The 23991-nt window shown below is 45.9% G+C and overlaps 1 pseudogene across 1 annotated transcript; it reads right to left on the minus strand.

Moving 5' to 3' along the window:
- Positions 1-8404: 8404 nt before the first annotated feature.
- LOC105003577 lies at positions 8405-11150 on the minus strand (annotated as a pseudogene). Its single transcript, XR_827126.1, has 2 exons — positions 10704-11150; positions 8405-9591 (listed from the first exon to the last, which is right to left on the minus strand). The product of XR_827126.1 is annotated as a T-complex protein 1 subunit zeta-like (transcript).
- Positions 11151-23991: the final 12841 nt, after the last annotated feature.

Below are 23991 nucleotides of genomic sequence, written 5' to 3' on the forward strand. Positions count from 1 at the left end.
CTCCTGAGTATGGGACCCAGCCTTGGATGGAGTGTGGTGACTCCAACTTTGAAGGGACAAAAACTTTTAAGCTCCCCAGAGCTCCAGTCCTCCATCTATTAAATGAGATGTGGTGGAAGAGCCTGTCCCTGAAGCTGGCGAGGATTGGCTGGAATTAAGCGTGAAGTGACTTAACACAGTGCCTGGCATCTAGTCAATCATGGACGAAAACATAGCCCAGAGAGGTTAAGAAACCTAGTCAGGGTCACCTTGCCCCGGAGTGAGAGCTGGACCTCAGTGTCAGCTTATCCCGGCTCAGTGTCAGCTTATCCTGGTCCCCTCTGCCCTCTAGTCCACACGTCATGGTGCTGGGGCAGGGGGTGGTCTGAGAAGCACCTGCAGGGTGTGTTCTGGACTTCCTATGGCCCCATCCCCAGCTGCTGGACCACGACAGAGAGCACTTAGAGGGCCTCAGAGGGAGGGTCTGACTGCATGCGCCACTGCTCAGGGGCTTTCTGGGGGAAACCTGGGGGCCAACCACACTCTTCCTGGTATCGGGTTTGCCTTCTGGGGAGAAAGGGCTCTTGGCAGCCATCAGGTGTTCTGGGCAAGTGGGGCAGCTGTTAACACACCCAAGCCAGTGTCCACTCACAGCTGGGCCAGCAGACCTCACTGATCCCCCTTTCCATCTTCTGGCCTGTCACACACCTCCAGTGCCCAGGCAGACTTTCTGAGGCCACAAGTTACCAGTGGCTCCCACTGCCCGCTGGATGAAGTCTTCACAGCGTTCTTCTAGGTCTCTCTGTCCCCATCCCCTTGGCCTTTGTGCTCCTTCATGGCAAATAGATGGGGAAAACAACCACAGATTTTATTTTGGGGGGCTCCAAAATCACTGTGGACGGTGACTGTAGCCATGAAATTAAAGATGCTTGCTTCTTGGGAAAAGAGCTATGACAAACCTAAGAAAGCGTATTAAAAAGCAGAGATATCACTTTGCCCACAAAGGTCCATATAGTCAAAGCTATGGTTTTTCCAGTAATCATATAAGGATATGAGTTCAGTTCAGTTCAGTCGCTCAGTCATGTCTGACTGTTTGCGACCCCATGGACTGCAGCACGCCAGGCTTCCTTGTCCATCATAAACTCCTGGAGCTTACTCAAACTCATGTCCATTGAGTTGGTGATGCTATCCAACCATTTAATCCTCTGTTGTCCCCTTCTCCTCCCGCCTTCAATCATTCTCAGCATCAGGGTCTTTCCCAAGGAGTCAGTTCTTCGCATCAGGTGGCCAAAGTATTTAAGTTTCAGCTTCAGCATCAGTCCTTGCAATGAATATTCAGGACTGATTTCCTTTAGGGTGGACTGGTTGGATATGAGAGTTGGACCATAAAAAAGGCTGAGTGCCAAAAAACTGGTGCTTTTCAATTGTGGTGCTGGAGAAGTCTCTAGAGAGTCCTCTGGACCTCAAGGAGATAAAGCCAGTCAATCCTAAAGGAAATCAACCCTGAATGTTCATTGGAAGGACTGCTGCTGAAGCTGAAGCTCCAATACTGTGGCCATCTGATGCAAAGAGCCAACTCATTGTAAAAGACCCTGATGCTGGGAAAGATTGAGGGCAGGAGAAGGGGATGACAGAGGATGAGATGGTTGTATGGCATCATCGACTCAATGAACATGAATTTAAGCAAACTTCGGGAGATAGATGAAGAAGGAAATGGCAACCTACTCCAGTACTCTTGCCTAGAGAATCCCATGGACGGAGGAGCCTGGTAGGTAGCAAGTCCATGGGGTCGCTAAGAGTCGGACATGATTGAGTGACTTCACTTTCACTTTTCACTTTCATGCTTTGGAGAAGGAAATGGCAACCCACTGCAGTATTCTTGCCTGGAGACTCCCAGGGACAGAGGAGCCTGGTGGGCTGCTGTCTATGGAGTTGCACAGAGTCAGACACGACTGAAGCAACGCAGCAGCAGCTGGAAGATAGAGAAGGACAGGGAAGACTGCTGTGCTACAGTCCATGGGGTCACAAAGAGTCAGACATGACTGAGCAACTGAACAACAGAGAACTAGCTGGCATAGGCTGATACTCCAGGAGGTCCGCACCTCTGCACCTTCACCAAGCTGCTGCCACTGCCCGGAATGCCTTCTCCTGGTCACTATGGCAAAAACTTTCTTAGGTCTCAAGACACAGCTTGCCGGCCATCTCTGTTCTGCAGATTTTTTCTGAAACCCCCTCCCACCCCCGCAGCCCCCAGGTCCCCCAATACCCAGACACTTCAGGGCAGATATTCATGGAGCATCTGCAGCTCCCAGACCCTGGCGGCCGTCTCCTTGGTGACCAGGGCGACCCCTGGCACATGGCAGGTGCCCAGGCCATGTATGTAGCTCTTGGCTTGGCCAGGGGTGGGGCGGGCTGAGGTGTGCCTGGTCTGGTGGGGCACCTGTGTCAGGGACCAGCCTGTTTGTACCTGTTCTCACCTTTGGGTCACCAAGCCAGGCCAACCTGAGGGCCCCCACTTCTGTCCTCTCTGGCACAAAGCCTTGCAGCGATTCTCCACCCTCTCAGAAAACAGAGAGCTCCATTAAACACAGAAGACAAAACAACCCAAACCAGCACACACCCGCTGGAGCGGGGCCATTCAGGGAGTGTGTTGCCAGGGGCACACCCCTCTTTGAACCTCCCATCCACCTGTCTTCTGGGCTCCCCAGAGAGAAGGCTGCTCACCAGCATGGGTATCCTGGGTCCATGAAGGGGTGCTTGGGAGCTGTCTTCACCCATCATTGCCCTCAGAGTTCCATCTCTACCTAGCAGGCCAAACACCTGGGTACTTGTGTCTGGCTTCCAAGGCACCAGCCCGTGGCCACGGGAGCCCTGGTCCCTTCTTCCCTGTATCATTCCTGTGCAGGGGGTGGGGCTGCAGGTGGAGGCTGGGGAGGGGACTGGGATGGGCAACTGGGCTGGTGGGGTGTGGTGTGGACCCAAACAACGTGGACCATTATTAATACTCTCATTCCTCTTCCTGGAACATTCTTCTCAGCTCTTCTCTGCTGGCTCTTCTTACTCATTGTCCAGCACTCCTCCACTCAAATGACTTCTTCCCTGGGAAGCTCTCCTTGGGCTGGGTTAGTCGCCCTCGAGGCTGGAGTCTGGGCAGCCACAGCTGGCCCGCAGGCTGTTTGCCCAGCATCCTGTTTCAGAAACATGTGAATTACTTGCCAATGTTTCAAAAATGTGTGGCTTCTCCAGAAAAATTGGGTGTTGGGGTAGCTCGAGGCTTACATTCCCGAACACTAGCAAGGGTGGGGCTGAACCTTCTAGAGAGAGCAGGTCGTGCAATCCACAGCCGCTGACAGATTTCTTCTACCTGCCTGGACCCTGTTTGTGTTAGAGGTGGCCATCCTGGGTTCCAGAATCCTCCGGGGAAGGGCCTGGGGTCCCATTCATCTCTGAATCTGGGGTCAAGTACAAGCATAGCTCATGGGGATGCCCACTAAATATTTGCAGGATGTGTCTGAAGGATACTTGCCAAACACAGAGGAGGAACTGTTTTTACAAGAAAGGGAGGTTGAACTGGGTCTTGCAGGAATGGCAGAAATAGGACCATCCGGAGAAGTACCTTCCAATGAGAAGGAGTGGCCTGGGCCGAGGCTCAGGGGTGGGAGCTGGAGGTGGCAAGGCTTGGCTGCAGTCCAGGTGTCGGTGGTGATGTGGCGGTGGATGAAGTCGAAAGCACCGGAGCTGGATCTTGAAGGGTGAGTGGATATTTATGAGGACTTAGATAAGCCTCAAGGGAGAATTTTGGGGGGAGGAGTCCCAGAGTGCAAACACAGTGAGAGGAAAGCGTCCCCCGGGCTTGTTCAAGGCAGGGAGTTCACAGTGAAAGAGAGCAGGGGTGTGTGTCAGGGATGGGTGGATGGAGAGAGATGAATCTTATGTAGGAGGTTGAGTCAGGCCTGGGAAGAGGGTAATTACAGAAGGCCAGCTGAGGATTGCCCTTTTTTTCTCTTTCTTATCCAAAAGCACTGGGAATGATGCAGTTGGATTCCTGTGTGAGAAAGTTTGCTTTAGTAAATCAACAATTGGAGTTGTCAGTGTCAACACATGCTTCTCAGAAACTGATTGATTAAGTGGACTTAAAAGGATATAGAAAAATTGATAGACACCATTAGTAGACTCAAATTTCTATGAGCGTATAAATGTTGCCCAAGCAGAGAATGTGAAGTTTATCCAAACACACATGGAGCAGTCACAAAAATCGTCCTTGTGCTAGCCTCACAGAAAGCCTGCATGTGCTTAACCAACTCGACACCCACTATGTCCTCTGATTGCTGCTGCTGCTGCTAAGTCACTTCAGTCGTGTCCAACTCTGTGCGACCCCATAGAGCGCAGCTCACCAGGCTCCCCCGTCCCTGGGATTCTCCAGGCAAGAACACTGGAGTGGGTTGCCATTTCCTTCTCTGACTACCATGCAATAAAATATATCAAGGACCATAGGATCAACACAAACATTCCATGTGTCTGGGGATTAGACAATCCTAGTCAATTACACCTGGCTCAAAAAGGAAATCACCTGGGGAAACCATAAAATGCTTAGACCTGAATGGCCTTAAAGGTGCTCTATACTCAAATTAAAGACATAGCTAAAAAAAAAAAGTACTCAGGAAAATATATAGAATTAAATACATTTATTGGAAACAAGAAATAATGAAACAAATGAGCTAAGGATTCAACTCAAGAAGTTACAGCAAAACATAAGAAAAGAGGGATGAATTAATAACTTTAAAAATAGGGGACTAAATAAATAAGGGACTTGCCTGGTGGTCCAGTGGTTAAGACTTTGCCTTCCAATGCAGGGGGTGTGGGTTCGATCCCAGGTCAGGGAGCTAAGATTGCACATGCCTCAAAAAACCAAAACATAAAAATTGAAGCAATATGGTAACAGATTCAATAAAAGACTTTAAAAAATCAGAGAAACAGAGCTAAAAAGGATGGGCTACTGAGTGCCAACAGTTGCTTCTTTGAATAAATTAATATGACTAATCAAGGAAAATAGAATAAATATGCAAATATGATATATAATAAAAAAGAAAAAGCTCAAAAATAATACTCTGTGGATATAAAAAGAAGAATCACCACAGGATATTAAATTGATGTGCGTGTGTTCAGTTGCTTCAGTTGTGTCTGACTCTTTGCGATCCTATGGACTATAGCTTGCCAGACTCCTCAGTCCATGGGATTCTCCAGGCAAGAATACTGGAGTGGGTTGCCATGCTCTCCTCCAGGGGACCTTCTCAACCCAGGAATCAAACCCATGTCTCTTATGTCTCCTGCATTGACAGGTGGGTGCTTTATCACTAGCGCCACCTGGGAAGCCCCGTAAATTAATAAACCTGAGCAAAATGAATAAATTCCTAGAAAACACAAAGCAATGAATAAATTCAAGAAGAAATACTTGAATAGATCAATAGTTGTTTTAAAAATTGAAATGATAATCATGATCTTTTTATGAAAAATTCTAGGGTCATAAAATCTTATAGGTGAGTTTTGCCAAACTTTCAGGAGATAGGTAAGTGTTCTCTTACAACATTTGTTCCAGAATTAAACAAAGCAAGGAAGATACCAATCCATTTAATAAGGCTGGTTAGCATAACATGGATTCTGAAACATGATTAGGACGGTACAGGAAATTATAGATTTATTTCACTTATGAGTGTAGTGGAGATAGGGTTTATTTAAGAATGCAAGGATAATTAAACATCAGAAAAATCTATCAATGCAATTCTTCCCAAATGAAAGAACAAAATAATTTCATTATTTCAATAGCACTCAAAAAATGCCAACGTCTAATTCTGATTAAAAACTTCTTAGTAAACCAAGAATAGAAGGGAATTTCTTTAACTTGATAAAAGCCGTATGCCAAAATCCTACAGCAAAATCATAATTAATGGAGAAACTTGAGACTGATTTTCATTAAGATTTAGAACAAAGAAACTCTACTCATACTATCAGCACAATTTTTTTTAAACATAGTATTACAGGCTGAAGCTATAAGACAAGGAAAGGGATAAGAGGTGTAAGGATTTAGATGGAACAGATAAGACTGTCATTTGTGGAAGCATTGACCAACTGCACGGAAACCCCAAGGAAATCAACAAGAAAATGCTAGAATTGGTAAGAAAACCATCAGCTTTCAAGATGAAAGACCAGCTTAGAAAAATTGGCAGAATTTCTTTATAGTAGTTGGTATTTTCCTTTCCTTTCCTCTCTACTTCTTTTCTTTTCCTTTCATTTTCTTTCCTTCAACAACTCTTTAAATGCATGAAACAAGTTTTAGCTCATGGGTCACACAAAAACAAACCATAATCTGAGTTTTACCTTCAGGCCACAGCTTGCTGTTCCTTACTAAGTAACTGCAGTGCTAGCCAGACAGAGAATCAAAATAAGATGCTATTCACAATATCATAGGAACTATGAATTATCTGGTCTTAACAAAAATGAACAAAAAATGAACAAGACTTTCTTAAGAATAGCCTCTCTACCAAACGAAATTTTAAAAAAAATTTTAAAGTGAAGAAATGTTCTGTATTCATAAATGTTAATAGCATCCAAAGCAATCTATAAATTAAGAATTAACCTCAATAAAAAGAGATTAGGTTTCTCAAAGAAATCAACACATTCATTCCAAAGCTTATTTAGGATAATAAAGGTTCATGGATGATAAGTCTGTTTTGGGAAAGAATAGCAAAAAAATTTTTTTTAATTTTGTAGTTGTTGTTCATTAGCTCAGTTGAGTCCAACTCTTTGTGACCCCATGGACTGCAGCATGCCAGGCTTCTCTGTCCTTTGTTGATTTAGACCATTTTTTAAAAAGGTTTTATTGAATCTGTTACAATATTGCTTATGTTTTATGTTTTGATTTTTTTGGCCACAAGGCACGTGGACCAGGTATTGAACCCACACTCCCTGCACTGGAAGGTAAAATCTTAACCACTGTACCACTGGGGAAGTCCCAAGAATAGCAAAATTGAGTGTGAGGCAGACACTGCTTTTTTGATCTTCCAAGTTTTTGCTATGCCTTTTTCTTTTAGTAGAGAACTCTCAAAGTTTGGTCCAGCACACAGTTGCCCAGAGACACCATATTTCACAGCATCACTTGTAGCCAGGTGTGGCTTGTCACAGTTCAGGATGTGAGCAGAGGTGGGAGCAGCTTCGGAGCTGTGTCCTGAATAGGATATCACTGCTAGAACAGTGAATCTACCTGCCTCTGGCAGATGAGGATCACATCCAAGGGAAGAGGAGCACCAGAACTGATGGGGCCTGGGGATTTGGGTGATGTGCAGCAGAACTGCCTACCAGCTCGGACATTTACACAAAAGAGAATTGACTTACATCTTGCTAACCCTCTTGCCATTTGATCTCTGTTAATACAGCCAGATCAATATTCTAATTCATACAATGGGGTATTTGCTCTGTCAGATAATAAACCTACTACAGGTTATAGTAGTAAAAGGGGGTGCTGAAGCAGGAACACACACACAAAGACAATCGATCAGAGTGTAGAGCCCAGGAATAGTCCCATGAATATATAGAGACCAGATGGAGTGGTAAAGATGGCGATGCAGGATGATGGGGAAAGAACAGGCTTTAGTAGATTGTATTGCGACAACCAGATCTCCCTATGGAGAAAGATCAAGTTGTATTGCTACCCCAAACCACATACAAAAGTGGATTCCAGATAAACTGGAGATCTAAATATGGATGGTAAATTTATAAGATTAATTTATGAAAGTGTACAAAAATATTTTTGTGTGTCAGCTAGCATGGGAAGATACTACTGTATTTTTAAAAGAATTTTATATATACACGAAAGATGATAAGAACAGTATAGTGAACCCCCCTGTACTCAAGACATTATATTCAATAGTCAAAAACATTTTCCCGATTGTATTTCTGCTTCTCATGCAAAGAAGCAGAGGAAAATGTAATTTATATTCATGTACCCCAGGTTTATATTCAACCGGTATGTCCTGGTTAGTAAATTACTTTCATCTAGGTTGGTAAAGGGTTGCTATTCTAAGATCTTTGAACAATTTTGTTTCATCCACTTTGTTTTGTTGTATTTTATTTTATTTTTTTTTGTTTTTCAAGGAATATTTAATAACAAGGTAGATAACATATGCTTATCTAATATTTTTATATCACTGAGGGTAAAGCAAAATGTCCTCTTTACTGGGTAAGCATGACCTGCTGTATGTGGACACTGCAGTGCAATTTTAAAAATACTGTTAATTATAATTTCAGGACTTCAGAATCTGAATAGGTGCCAATGCTCTCTCCTTTTTTAATATGGGTGAAGAAAATTCTTTGAAGATCATTTGAAGCTTGGACCAAAATTCCATAGCTATATTATTAGGATCACTCTGTAGTCTTCAGGATTCAGATACAAGGGAAGCTCCAGTTCAACCTTTTAGAGAAGACATTCCAGCTCTCATGATCTCATCAACCAGGAGAATGTTGGTGGCAATCACAGTGCAGGAGTGAAGAAGCTGTTTCTTTACACAGTACTTATCCCATACGCCTGCTTCTGCTGCTACCATTGGTTCATCAGTGTTCAAGTCCACACCCACAAGCTGACTGGATTCTGAATGTTCTGCTTGAATTTTAACTAGTGTTTCCTGAAGGTCAAAACCAGAGTTCTGAGCGAGAACCTTGGGAATAATGAGCAATGCATCAGCAAATGCTTGAACTCCAAGCTGGGCCCTGCCCTTTACACTGGGCATGTATTTAACCAGGGCTTCTGCCATTGCACTTCTACTGCGCCAGCACCTGGGACTAACAGCCATCATCAGTAGCATTTTAAACAGCCCTCAAGCCATCTCTTATGACATGTTCGATTTGAGTAAACGTGTGCTCATTTGGTCCTTTGATCAATAATGTGACAGAGCGAGGATTGTTACATTTCTCAATAAAGGTGAACTTCTCTTCTCCCAATGTATATTCATAGACAAGTCCTGCATGTCCCAAACAATCAGGATTTAGGTCATTAAGAGAATTTAGGGCTATCCCGCCACAAGCAAGAGTCAGCCTTTCCATGTTTCTCCTTTTAGCTCTGCGCAGAGCTATTATGCCTTCTTTGGCAAGAGCATCTAAGGAAAAGGGATCAATTCCCTTTTGACTAATAACAACAAATCCTTTATCTGAATCAACACAGACTTTCTTTTTCAGGTCGATTATTTTTTTAACTCTGTCTTCGATGAATTTCCTTTCAGCTTTCACTAATTTCTCTCTCTCCTTTGTACTCTTGTAAAAAAAAAAAAAAGCCAGAATTCACTCCTGATTTTTCATATTCTAATGACACTTTGCACGTGAGGCTGTATGCATCTTCTATTCTCTTCTTCATATCAGGATGCCGTGCTCCATGGTCCAGAACAAGACCTCTGATTAAGCTTGTATCCATTTCAGATTTATGTTTCATCTCCATGACCTCAACCACGAAGAGGTCAATAGGTTCATCTTGTTTTTTAATGGCCAAAATGGAGTCCACTACGGTCTCTGTTAAGACATCAGCAAGTTCAGCATGAACTTTAGTACGTAGCGATGTTCTGGCTATATCTATAGGTGTTTCCGTGTGATTAGATTGACTAGTTTTCTGTGATTAAGGTTTCAGTGTGTCTGCCTTCTGATGCCCTCTCGCAACACCTACCATCTTACTTGGGTTTCTCTTACCTTGGATGTGGGGTATCTCTTCACGGCTGCTCCAGCAAAGCGCAGCCACTGCTCCTTACCTTGGAGGAAGGGTATCTCCTCAGGGCCGCACCTTCTGACCTTGAACGTGGAGTAGCTCCTCTCAGCCCTCCTGCGCCCGCGCAGCTGCTGCTCCTTAGACGTGGGGTTGCTCCTCCCGGCCGCCACCCCGGACCACAGGCATGGGGTAGATCCTCTTGGCCACGCTTCTGCGCGGTTGGCAGAAAGTGAAGAGGAACTAAAAAGCTTCTTGATGAAAGTGAAAGTGGAGAGTGTAAAAGTTGGCTAAAAGCTCAACATTCAGAAAACAAAGATCATGGCATCCGGTCCCATCACTTCATGGGAAATAGATGGGGAAACAGTGGAAACAGTGTCAGACTTTATTTTTTGGGGGCTCCAAAATCACTGCAGATGGTGATTGCAGCCATGAAATTAAAAGACGCTTACTCCTTGGAAGGAAAGTTATGACCAACCTAGATAGCATATTCAAAAGCAGAGACATTACTTTGCCAACAAAGGTGTGTCTAGTCAAGGCTATGGTTTTTCCTGTGGTCATGTATGGATGTGAGAGTTGGACTGTGAAGAAAGCTGAGTGCCGAAGAATTGATGCTTTTGAACTGTGGTGTTGTAGAAGACTCTTGAGAGTCCCTTGGACTGCAAGGAGATCCAAGCAGTCCATTCTAAAGGATATCAGTCCTGGGTGTTCATTGGAAGGACTGATGCTGAAGCTGAAACTCCAGTACTTTGGCCACCTCAAGTGAAGAGTTGACTCACTGGAAAAGACTCTGATGCTTTGAGGGACTGGGGGCAGGAGGAGAAGGGGACGACAGAAGATGAGATGGCTGGATGGCATCACTGACTCGATGGACGTGAGTCTGAGTGAACTCTGGGAGTTGGTGATGGACAGGGAGGCCTGGCGTGCTGCAATTCGTGGGGTCGCAAAGAGCCGGACATGACTGAGCGACTGAACTGAACTGAACTGACAAGTGTTTCCCTGTCCATCTCTTTGCTTACTTTGACTTGTTCCAAAAACTGAAGTGCCTTTTCCTTTGCAGCTTCAAATCCTTCTGTAATTATTCTGGGATAAAGACCTTCAGAAATGGAGAGATCCGCCTGCTTCAGCAGCTCTCCAATGATGAGGACGCTGGAAGCGGTACCAGCACCAGTTCTGTCATCCTGGGCTGTTGCTACTTTGGCTATTAAGGAGGCTGTTGGGTGTTGAATTTACACTTCATGAAGCAGCCCATTTCCATCTTTAGTCAGTTTGATGGCTCCAGCACCAGAAACAAGCATCTTCATGGTGCCCTTAGGCCCCAAGTTGGTCCTCAGCACCTCCTGCAGCCCTGGGCTGCACTGATGTTGACCGCCAACGCTGCCTGGGCTCAGGCCACCTCGGCCTTGGGGTTCAGCGTCTTCATGGCCGCCATAGCTGACCCAGCAGAGGAAGATAAGGGGACGTGGTGTGGCGAAAAGCACTGAGCCAGTTCAACGTGGCTGGGAGTTGTTGTATTTTAAAGCAAACCCAAGACATCATATTATTTCACCCATAAAGAAAGTGAAAATGCTTGTTGCTTAGTTGTGTCTGACTCTAAGCATCCCCACGGACTGTACACTGCCAGGCTCTTCTGTCCATGGAACTCTCCAGGCAAGAATACTGGAGTGGGTTGCCATTCCCTTCTCCAGGGGATCTTTCTGACACAGGCATATTCTTTACTATCTGAGCCTCCAGGGAAGCCCTTTCACCCATATAAGTACTTAAATATTCACCTCTAACATATAGACTTAAAAAATTATAACCACAGTACCAGGGTCACACTGAACAAAATTCATAGTTATTTCTTAATAATTTTATGTCATATTTAATTTGTGTTCAAATGATAAAGACTTTTAAAAACAAGACCTAAAAAGCACAGACCACAAGGCCAAAAGAGAAAAGATGACACTATCAAAATTAAAGTTTTATATTCACAAAGAGTATCAAAGGTTCATGGTAGGTTAGGAAAATCAACACAGAATTCATATCTAGAGTTGCTCTATTCAAAGTGTGTGCTGGTCTGTAAGTGATGAACTTGCATCAGAATATCAATCAATTGTGATCACTAAGCATACTGCTTAGATTAGCTGAGATGTTTCTGTCTTATAGCAAGAATTTTTTTAAAAAATTTTTTATTGAATTATATTTGATTTACAGTGTATTAATTTCCGCCGCATAGCAAAGTGGCTCAGTTATGCATACATACATACGTGTATGCATGTATTATTTTTCATATTCTTTTCCATTATGGTTTATCACAGGATATTGAACACAGTTCCCTGTGCTCTACACTAGGGACCTTGTTTATCCATCTTCTATATAATATTATAGTTTGCATCTGCTAATCCCAAACTCCCAATCCTTCCCTTCCTCACCCCCCTCCGCCTTGGCGACCACAACGCTGTTCTCTAGGTCTCGAGTCTGTTTCTGTTTTGTTTTGTAGACAGGTTCGTTTGTGTCATATCCTAGATCCCACACATAAGTGATAACATATGGTATGTGTCTTTGTCTGATTTATTTCATTTAGGATAATAATCTCTAGGTCCATCCACGTTGCTGCAAATGGCATTATTTCTTTTTATGGCTGAGTAATATTCTGTTGTACGTTTGCACCACACTCTCTTTATCCATTAGTCTGTCAGTGGACATTCCGGCTGTTTCCATACCTTGCCTGCAGTAAACAGTGTATAGCAAGACTTTCTTGATGGAAGAGGAGTGCTTTCATTTTACCAACATTTCTTGGGTAGGCAGTGGGTCCCCATTTTGAGTGGCACTGATTGAGACTATTCAAATAATTCCAAATCAACAAGATAAAGACAGAAAAGCCAACAGAAAAATGGGCAAGGGCTATGAATAGGCAATCCTCAGAAGAGAATTCTCAAATGATTGAAGCAGATGTGAAGAGATGCTCCAGCTCACTGGTAATGGGTGAGATTAAAATCAACACAAGGAGTCATCAGAATGGCAGATTAGAGGTGTGGGTAATGAATGCCAGGTGTGGACAGGTATGTGGGGAGATAAAGACTCTGTGCACTGCCTAGTGTAGGATGTTAACAGGTATAGCTAGCCTGGAAAATATTCTTTATTTTAGTTAAATAAGCACATGCTTTTTGGCTCAGGATTCCACTCCTGGGTTTGTATCCCAGAAGCTGCTTCCAACAGGACCCTGAAGGAGAATGTTCACAGAGGTATTGGTTATGGAGACTAGAAGCTGCCAGTGACCCAGGTGCCTTCTGAGGGCCTGGGTACCATGCAAATGAATGTTTTCTTCAGAGTATGGATAAGGTGTATTTACAGAACAAGGAGGAGCCTTGAGTCATATGCCAAGCCCAAAAGAGCAGAGAGAGAAGGAAATTGATCACACTATTCTACTGATTCTCAAACTTTCATCTTAGATTCTCTTAAAAAGTTTTGAAGATTCCAAAGAGTTTTTGTCTATATGTGTTATATCTACCTACATTTATCATATAGAAACTTAAAATTTAAAACAAGGTGTGGATTCATTAAAAAACAAATGTCGATGTATATAAATATTTTATGAAAAGCAGTTTTATTTTCTAAAGTAAAAAATACAGTGAGAAGTGGCATTGTTGAACATTTTTGCAAATCTTTTGAACACCCACCTGGATAAAAGACAGCTGGATTCTCATATCTGCTTCTGGATTCATTTTGTTGTGATATAACACATCCTGTAAGCTCTGGAGAACTCCAGTGTACATTCAGGAGAGATCAAGATGAAAAAGGCCAAGAGTATCTTAGTATTGTCATGAAAAGTATGTCAACCTGAGCCACACTTTGAGAATTTCTGTATTACAACATTTGTGTCTGTGAACAACACATACAGACCCAGATAATTTCACTACACATTTTACTTTTTAGGCACATTCAAAGCTGTACATCAAATCTATTGGGTTAATGCTTGTGGGGTACAAGAGGGGAGTGGGAGGGGCTTGGGGAAAAAGGGAAAAATAAGACAAAACGAAGCACTGAAATTAAACTCAGGTCTCCATGCCTGCACGTGAAGAATAAAAATGATGAAAAACAAAATGAAATAAGAAGACAGTCTGATGTAGCTGCTAAGGACAGCCTGACTGGTCGGGGTCTGTGAGGAGGCAGGGAGGCGTGTGTGTGTGTGTGTGTGTGTGTGTGTGTGTGTGTGTATGCACGCATGGCGGTTAGAAGTGATGAGGTCTAATGGGAGCAGAGCCATGAATTCATCTGGACCCAAATCCAGGATATTCAGGGATAAGAGGGAGGAGATGCAGCTTCTGCCACATCCCTCTCCTCTCCCCAACACCCTCCAAGCTCCAGGTGAGGACCCTTCTCCCCTTAGACAAAGTCTGCCTCCTGGTTTGAGGCTGGGCCAGTATGGAGAGGTCTACAGTCCTGCCCACAGCCCACTGCTACAGCACTACAGACCCGACTGCAGGGCTGAGGGGAGATGCTCTGGGTGACCCCAAAGGCCCTTCCAGACCTCTAGGCCTTGACATCAGGATCATTTGGTGGCCACAGCTCTGAGCTACACAGCTCTCAACTCCTCCCTCCTGGCTTCTGCCCTGCCAGGTACAGCTCTGCAGGTGGTGGGCACCTTATACCACAGTGTCAGCTGGGAGCAGTGCCCTCCCTGAAGGACCTTCCCGCTTGCCTCAAAGCAGGGCCACAGGCTGCATCCAGTCCCCTTGAGGACATCCAGCCTCCCCTTCCCCTGCTGGGCACTCAGGAGTAGGAAGAACTCACCTGAAAGTCTCTGGCCAATGACAACCACAGTTGGCCAGCTAGCTCACAGGTGGCTGGCTCTGCCTGCCCATCCTCTTTAAGATGGTAGGTGTCCTGGGGAGGGCTTCTGTGGACACCCCTTTGTGTCCTATTCAGCCTTTGCCCTGTCTTCACCAATTGCCCTATGGGCTCTTTGTCACTTTGTCCAAGTGTCCGCCCACAGGTGTGTCCCCTGACTGCACTGTAAGCAATTGAGATCAGGGACATTCTTCCTTCTTTCCTGTGTTCCCAGGGCTGGGCACTCAGGAGGGACTTGGCATTTGAGAAAAGAATGAGAAGTAAAGTCCTGTGCAGGAGTGTGGCTGCAAGAGGCCAGGGGTGAGGGATGGGGTGGTTAGGAAGGAGGATGGCTACTTCTGGTCACATTCCCGCTTCTACCATGGCCAGGGGCTCTGCCTCCCCCCGCTCCCCTCCTGTGACGGTCAGCACTCTTCCTGCCTGTGTCCTTTATGTCCTTTAATCAGAGGTATGTTGCTGTTGTGTTAGTCGCTCAGTCATGTCTGACTCATTGTGATCCCATGGACTATAGATGACCATGCTCCTCTGTCCATGGAATTCTCCAGGCAAGAATTCTGGAGTGGGTAGTCATTCCCTTCTCCAGGGGACCTTCCCGACCCAGGGATCAAACTCAGGTTTCCCGCATTGCAGGCGATTCTTTACCACTGAGCCAGCAGGGTAGGAAGTATGAAGCATTCCAAACAGGCAGAAAAGTCAACAGTTGTCATGAATATAATTAACACTCACGGACCCCAGGCTTGTGTTCAGCTGAGATGGCCCTGTCATTAAAATATATTCAGACAGGTTGGGAAATGAGCTGTTCTCCTGAGTTCTCAAACTTGCTCCTTCCACCCCCCTCCCAAGACATCTCCGCCACCAGCAATTAAAGGGTTAATGTGGGCCCAGCCCAGGGGTGGGGTGTGCAGAGCTGGGTGCCAGGATCTTAGTTCTTCTAGATCCCCAACATCTCCCTGGAGGATCCACTTCTCAGCTTTGTCACAGGCGAACATATTTTCTTATTTATTTCAGATTTTCCTTAAAGAAATAAAACAACAGGGAATCTGGAAGCTCCTGGTGGACCCCTCCCCCTCCCATCTCCACCATAATGAATTTGTTGCTTTTCATTCCCTTGCATGTGGTCGTATTTTTGCTATAGAGATAAAGTATCCGTCAACAAAATATTGTACTGTTTTGCATAACTTCGAGCTTTATATAAATGCTACCAAGCTGTCCACATCCTTCTGCAGCATGCTTGTGTGCCCAACGTTGTTCTGAGAGGGTCCGCGTCGACACGCGTAGCCCTCTGCGCTCTTCCTCATTGCTGAGGTGCAGTCATGCCACTGGATGACTAGACTGTGATTTGGAAAATCTACTTTTTTCTTATGAGGATTGGGGTTGTTTCCAATGGTTTGCTTTTGGCAAACTGTGGCAGAATAAACATCCTCGTGCATATCTTTTGGTGCACACGTGCGTAGATTTCCGTTGGATATGGTTCCAGTTATCTGTGGCTGCAAAACAAACCCCCAAATGTAGTGACTTTACACTAACAACCATTTCATCAGATGCGGTGTGTCAGGAATTAGGGGCAGGGCTCTGTGGGGGCTTCTGTTGCCCTTGCACTGATGGGGGTCACCCCATGGGAACCCTCTGTGCTGGCCTGGATGGTGGTTTGGCGGGGGACAGATGGACGACTGAGTATCTCTCTGGTCTCTCCAGCGTGGAGGTCTTAGGGTCTTCAGAATACTTACCTAGTGGCTCAGATTCTCAGTAATGAGTGTCCTGGCCAGTAGGGCAGAAGCTGTGTGGCCTCTTGTGTCACCTAGCCTCACCTCCACTGAGCTCATTGACTGCCGTGGCCCCAGAGCCACCAAGACTTCAGGGGATGGACCCTACCTGTGGGTACAGGCATGGCAAGCAATTTTCAGCCATTCTTAAAACAATGTCACATACCCAGGGGCAGAGCTATGTGCTGGGGGTCTGTGTGCCTTCAACTAACTGCACTGGGCTTTGCCAAGTTACCCTCCCAGGTGAGGGCACAGCCTGGTGTGGGAGTTCCTAGTTCTCTGCATGCTCATCAAGACTTCCTAGTGTTAGACCTTTTATTTTTTGAGACATGGTACCATACTATGGTTTCAATTGATTTCTTTAACTGTAATCATAAGATAGCATGCTTAGTAACAACACCGAATACCTCTTCATACATTTATTAGCCACTCAAGTTTTCTTTTCTCCAAAATGCCTGTTCCTGTCACTTGCATGTTTTTTTGCTTGGATAGTCTGTTTTCCTCCAATGTATTTGTAGGCATTCTTTTTAGAAGCTGTACCATGCAGCGTGTGGAACTTCCCTGACCAAGGGTCGAACCCCTGTCCCCTGTACTGGAAGCACAGAGTCTTAACCACTGGGCCACCAGGGAAGTCCTTGTAAGTATTCTTGACAGTACTTAGATACTAATCCTTCGGCAGACATAGGCATACATATGTTTGTGGCTTATCTACTCGCTTATAAAAATGTCATTTTTTGGATAGACGACTTTTTCATTTTAACGTAGTTAAATTGGTCATTCTTTTTCTTTACGGCCTGTGCTTTGTGTGTCTCAACAAGCCAGGCATACCCTGTGCTTACACCTCAATTGCCTGAGCTCAGTGGCCTGGCTGGATTCTGTCTGTCCCTCCACCAAGCCCCTCTGACCCTCACACCTTCCTTCCTATGTCCCCAGCACATGGGGATGCCTCTCCTCCTGCTACCAACCAGGAAGGTTCCTGGCCTTCCTTAATCAATAGAAATTGATCAGAGACCAGGAAAGAGACTCAGGCAAGGCTTTACTGGGGGGAGTGAGAACAAGTAACAGATTCCCTTGCTTGCTCGCTAAGGGAGGGTGAGCTGGTTCCTCATATGGGGTGAGGATAGCAGTGTGTCCAAGGGTCAGGCCAAAGGAGTGGCTTAGGGAGTTTGCCCATTCCTTTGGTTGGTGTTGAATGCGAGGGGCATGCTCATGGGCGGTAACCTGCTTTTTACTCCTGACCCCCTGTTTTTGCTTCTGGATCCTCAGAGTAGCAGTTGGGTTTTGTTTTTTGTTTTATTTTTGGTCTTTTTTGTATCTTTTTGTTCATTATTTGCCTGAACCCTGCACATGCACACAGCTACTTTTAGTCCATCATAGTTTCTTTGTATTTTGTTGCTGGAGGAGACTTGTGTTCAGGTACAAGCACTGAAGCAAAAGGTCCCAGATCCCAGGTCCCAGTCTGTCTCACACCAAGTGGGCCATGAATACCCTACCTGCCCTTGAAAGTCTCCCCACACCCTGTCCCTCTCAGCGTTTCCCCAGGGGCTTCCTCTGTCCCTCCTTCCTTGCTCTACTCCAGGCCCCCTGATGCCTATTTTAGCTTCTTTTTATTTCCTGGAGCTCTGCACTGATCTGCATTTGTAAGCCTGGAGTTTTACAGGAAAGGTGGTTCCTGAGTTTGGCTGCAGAGGCCTAGGGTTCTATGTTCCCGAAGTGTCATCAACAGAAACATCAAAAATTTAACAAGATTCACAAAACACACTATTCGAACAATGAAAAAAATTATATCACACAATATTAAAATAATAGCATAATTTATTAGTAATCACTCTGAGACACACCACCAAGAAAGGATACAGTGCAAAGCAATACTTAAGTAAAAACACCAAATCACAGTCAGTCTCCTTTGACACTGAACTCCGGGATGATTAACTGAAACTTGGCATTTCTTCTCATATGCAGGTCAGGAGGCAACAGTTAGAAATGGACATGGAACAACAGACTGGTTCCAGATAGGAAAAGCAGTATGTCAAGGCTGTATACTGTCACCCTGCTTATTTAACTTACATGCAGAGTACATCATGAGAAACTCTGGGCCGGAAGAAGCACAAGCTGGAATCAAGATCGCCGAGAGAAATATCAATAACCTCAGATATGCAGATGACACCACCCTTTGGCAGAAAGTGAAGAAGAACTAAAAAGCCTCTTGATGAAAGTGAAAGAGGAGAGTGAAAAAGTTGGCTTAAAGCTCAACATTCAGAAAACGAAGATCATGGCATCTGGTCCCATGGGACATAGATGGGGAAACAGTGGAAACAGTGTCAGACTTTATTTTTTTGGGCTCCAGAATCACTTCAGATAGTGACTGCAGCCATGAAATTAAAAGACACTTACTCTTTGGAAGAAAAGTTATGACCAACTAGATAGCATATTGAAAAGCAGAGACATTACTTTGCCAACAAAGGTGTGTCTAGTCAAGGCTATGGTTTTTCCTGTGGTCATGTATGGATGTGAGAGATGGACTGTGAAGAAAGCTGAGCGTAGAAGAATTGATGCTTTTGAACTGTGGTGTTGGAGAAGACTCTTGAGAGTCCCTTGGACTGCAAGGAGATCCAACCAGTCCATTCTAAAGGAGATCAGCCCTGGGTGTTCTTTGGAAGGAATGATGCTAAAGCTGAAACTCCAGTACTTTGGCCACCTGATGCGAAGAGTTGACTCATTGGAAAAGACTCTGATGCTGGGAGGGATTGGGGGCAGGAGGAGAAGGGGATGACAGAGGATGAGGTGGCTGGATGGCATCACCAACTCGATGGACATGAGTTTGAGTGAACTCTGGGAGTTGGTGACGGACAGGGAGGCCTGGTGTGCTGCAATTCATGGGGTTGCAAAGAGTCGGACATGACTGAGCAACTGAACTGAACTGAACTGAGAGGGAAAGCATGCCCCTTTGAGCTTCTGGGGTCAATGCCGGGGCCCTTCTTCACAGCTTCCCCCTGTGGGGCAGTTCTGGACATTTCTGGCCATGCCAGGAGCAGCTGGCTCCCTGGGTACAGATACAGCACTGTGCTCTCACATGATCCATCACTCCTAGCCCGTTCTGGGCACTTAACTGCACCTGGATCCACACTTTCCTGAGCACTGCACCAAGTCCACATCATCTTCCAGGGGAGATGGTGGCAGCAGAAGAAGGTGAGGATGTGCTGACCTCTCCTTGGAGGCTGGGGGTCAGGGAGTGAGGGATAGGGTAGCCTCCACTAGGCAGGGATATGGGGGCGGGAAGTGGAGAGTGTTTTCAGAGGTCCATGGAATATCCAGAGGTCAGGGAGAAGCAGACATTGGTGCTGCTAGGCAGGAAGGGCAGGAGGAGAGAAGCAAAGATGAAGGAGGCTCAGCTGGCCCTGCAGGAGGATTTTGAGAAGGGCTGGGCAGGCTGTCAGTGCCCAGAAAGAGGTCTGTCCTCCCCACATCCAGGCTCTGGTCCTTTTGTGCCCGTTCGTGACTTCTTCCTTAGGTTTTATGAAAACTAAGCTTGTTTTGGAGAAGGCAATGGCACCCCACTCCAGTACTTTTGTCTGGAAAATCCCATGGATGGAGGAGCCTGGTAGGCTGCAGTCCATGGGGTCTCAAAGAGTTGGACACGACTGAGCGGCTTCACTTTCACTTTTCACTTTCATGCATTGGAGAAGGAAATGACAACCCACTCCAGTGTTCTTGCCTGGAGAACCCCAGGGACAGGGGAGCCTGGTGGGCTGCCATCTATGGGGTCGCATAGAGTTGGACACGACTGAAGTGACTCAGCAGCAAGCTTGTTTTACTTAAATATAAGAGTGATTAGAACAATGACCAGCAATTTAAGTGAGGTGGTTTTTTTTTCCCATTAAAAACAAATACCAATTACTCGAGAGAGATAATTGGGGCAGGTTATGTTTCTTATTTGATAGACGGGGAAACTGAGCCCCAAGGACTAGAGGGCACCCTTCAGGGAGATTGGAAGCCGTTCTCAGGGCTGGCCTGGAGAACTTTCCCACGAGGCAGGGTGGGAAAGCACTCTTGCCCGAAGTGGATGCCAAGCAGGGGTGAGCTTCCATGTGACTCCTGCCGTGATAACACAGTGTGACACCCGGCTTCTGGCAGCAGAAAAGCTGAGAGCAGAGGGAGGGGCTGTAAGCCAGTTCCCAGCAAGGCTGGCTGTTTCCATTCCCCAGTCTCCACCAGGAGGGTGAGGCTGGCCTTGAGATGGCAGAGCTGGGGAGGGGAGACACCCACATCCTCCCAGCTCAAGGGGCTTTCCCTGACACCCCCTTCCCATTGCTACCTTCCCCCTGCAGGGGAGCGGGGGGTCATCTGATGCAGTTACTCCCACAGGCGACTCAGATGGCAGAGAGGCCCTTCCCACGGCATCTGAGATTTAAAAGTGGGTTGGATGAGGGCAGTGCTTACCCTGAAGAAATGAACTGGGAACTGTGGAATTTCAGGCATCAGCAGGAGGCCTAAAGGGCAGGGGGTGAGGTGGGATTGGGGATGGGTTTCTGGTTACCTGTCAACATCATTCAAATTCCTGATTCCTGCCCTCCTGCCAGACACCAGGGGGAAAACGAGCTATTATTAATAGCTTCAGGCATCAGCCCATTCTCTGCAGCCACCTATACCAACACATTTCAATAAATTGAAATAAATTAAATTTATTATTTTTTTCATTCTGCACCCACCCATCCATCCACTCGTCTGTCTGTTGGATTCACGTTCATCAAGAGGCAGTCTGTGTTTGCAGTCTCCAGGTCCCGCACTCACAGGATGGTTGCCCTTGTGCAGATCGCTTCACTTCTGTGTCCTCAGTTTCAGCAAGTGTACACAGGAATGACAAGTGTACCGACTTCACAGAACCTGCTGTGAGACTCAGGTGAAACATACCCAGCACACGCACACATTATTTTACGTGTTAGCACTTTTTTGTAAATTGTTTTTCAATTCACTCATTTATTCAATTTCTCTATTTACTCATTTGTTTATTCATAATCACTGCCTTAGTCCCAGGAAATGAACTTGATTTTCTTCTTAGTTTTTCTTTTTCATAGCTTCTCATCTCTGCGCTTTGGTTGGAGGATGGGGGCTCTTCCTAGAAAATCGATCCTAGAAGCTGATCCTGGACACCAGGTATTTTTTGTTTTTAATTTATCAATTCACAGTGTTGTGTTAATTTCTGCTGTACAACTGAGTGATTCAGTTAGTACACATATATACATTCTTTTTCATATTCTTTTCCTTTAGTGATATTCCATGTATTATACAGTAGGACCTTGTTGCTTATCCATCCTATATATTGGATATTGGAAGTCATATTTTAAGAGAGACCAGAAGAGGGGAGGACCCTCCCAGCAAACTCCCAGAATCCTTCCCACCAGGCTTGCTTGTTGATCAGCTTGAGGCTTCTCCTGGGTTCCTGGGTCCCATGTACCCACCTTGTCCAGTCCTTTCCAATGGACAGAGATCTAAAGGCAAGAAGGACCAGAGAGAGAGTACCAGCCTCTTCTCTTTTCCTAGACCTTCTCTGATTTAATATTCCTTATAGCCTTTAGAAGTATAGGACTAGTTCCATTTTGTGATAAGAAAACTGAAGTTCAGAGAGGTGATGAGACTTGCCCCAGGTTGCACAGCAAACAAATTGCAGAGTTGGGATGCACACCTGGGCTTAGTAGGTTGCAAATCTCAATGCCCTCCCCTAACTGCAAAGCCCTAAATTCTCTGTTGGAGGATAGGTGCTCAGAGTTGAGTGTCTTGGCTGTGGCTCCTCTATTTTCACCCTGTCAACCCCTCAGTTCCCTCGCTGCTGAGTCTACGCATCCCCCTTGACCCGCCCTCGCCTGAAGTCCCAAGAGCTGCTGGAAATCTGCAACAGTTTCAACTGGAGTGGGAAGGCGCCTGACTCTGGACTCTCTTGGGAGAGCAAGGGCACTGTGGTTCCCACCAGTGGGGTGAGGATGGCCAGCTAGACTGAGATGCCAGCTCAGGGTCTGGAGATGTGGTCTCCCTGTTTCCCCTGCCAGTCCAGGGTGTGAGGACCTTCTCCCAACCTTCCGACTATAGCAAAAACAGGCACACAGTCTGCCCTGTCCTTGCCAGGCTGGAACCTGGCCTCAGGCCCAGGCAGATACAGGACTCTGAGAGCTCAGGAGTCACTGTCTCTCATCATCTTCCAGCCTGGGGCAGCATCCCTGTGTCAGCTCAACTCAGTTCCACCCATTCCACTTGTATTTCTGGAGCTCCATTCACACGCCAGCCCTGTGCCAGGTACAGATGTCATCTGGCCCTTGGGGGATTGACTTCATCCCTGTGCCCACAGGAGGCCGCAGCTTATCCACTGTGTAGTCAAGAGCAGGGCTGTCCAAGGGGCAGCAGTCCAGAGAGGCGCAGGGAGCACCAAGTGGCACATCCAGGATGAGGTCGGGTTTGCCTCATTCATTGCACAGGGCATTTCAGCACCCACACTGCAAGGTGACAGGCTGGGGCTGCAGTGGGATTGGGGCTCTGCATCCAGGCTGGAAAAATGAAGCTGGTATCACAGACAACTCCATGGCAATGACTAAACAGCCGCCCCCAACACACACACACACACACACACACACACACACACACACACCTGCCTCTACATGCGTCTTGCTTCTAAAATAATCTGCTTCAGTGTGACAACAAATACGGTGCCAACACCCCAAATACCCATCATTAGGAGAATGAGTGGTACCATGCTCACGATGAAATACCACAAAGCAGTCAAAAAGAACAAACTATTGTTGCACAGAACAACAGGAGGGAATCTCACAGCCATCACCGTGGGCCACGGCCCAGATACATGTACCCGCTGTTCTGATTCTATCTGTACAAATTCAAGAACAGATAACCAGGATGTGATGATGGAGGTGGGAAGAGTGGGCATCTTTGAGGGGGATGTCTGAACTGGAAAGGCACATGGTGGGGAACTTTCTGGCTACTTGGGTGTAATCGTATGAGAAAATATTGTTTACTTCATAGTATGCACTTTAATGTACGTTGTTGTTCTTCAGTCATTAAGTCGTGTCCAACTCTTTGTGACCCCATGGACCGCAGCATGCAGTCCTTCACTATCTCCTGGAGTTTGCTCAAACTCATGTCCGTTAAATCAATGATGCCATCCAACCATCTCTTCCTCTGTTTCCCCTTTCTCCTTCTGCTCTCAATCTTTCCAAGCATCAAGGTCTTTTCCAATGAATTGGCTCTTCCCATTAGGTGGTCAAAGTATTGGAGCTTCAGCTTCAGCATCAGTCCTTCCAATGGATATTCAGAATTGATTTCCTTTAGGGTTGGCTGCTTTGATCTCCTAGGTAACATATGCTATTATATCTTAATTAAAAAGCAAAGACACCCACCCCCACCCCTGCCAAGCAACCTAGTAGAAAGTGACAGTGGACCTCTGCTGTGTCTCAGCTTCTCAGAATCCCTTCTAATCACCAGGTCTGCAATTTTCTTTGGGGAATACCTACCCCACCCCCACCCCCGGTGTACACAACCTCAGGGCAGCCATGTGACTGTATGTTGCCAACTGGACACTCCCTCTTGGAACGTGCGTTTGGGGCAGAGGAAAGAGAAAGACTCCAAATGGTAGGAGTTCACTGGCTGCAGAGGCTGTCTGTCAGTTGGTCCTGC

The sequence above is a fragment of the Bison bison genome, unplaced genomic scaffold (assembly GCF_000754665.1).
Source record: "Bison bison bison isolate TAMUID 2011002044 unplaced genomic scaffold, Bison_UMD1.0 scf7180017864471, whole genome shotgun sequence".
Taxonomy (NCBI): domain Eukaryota; kingdom Metazoa; phylum Chordata; class Mammalia; order Artiodactyla; family Bovidae; genus Bison; species Bison bison.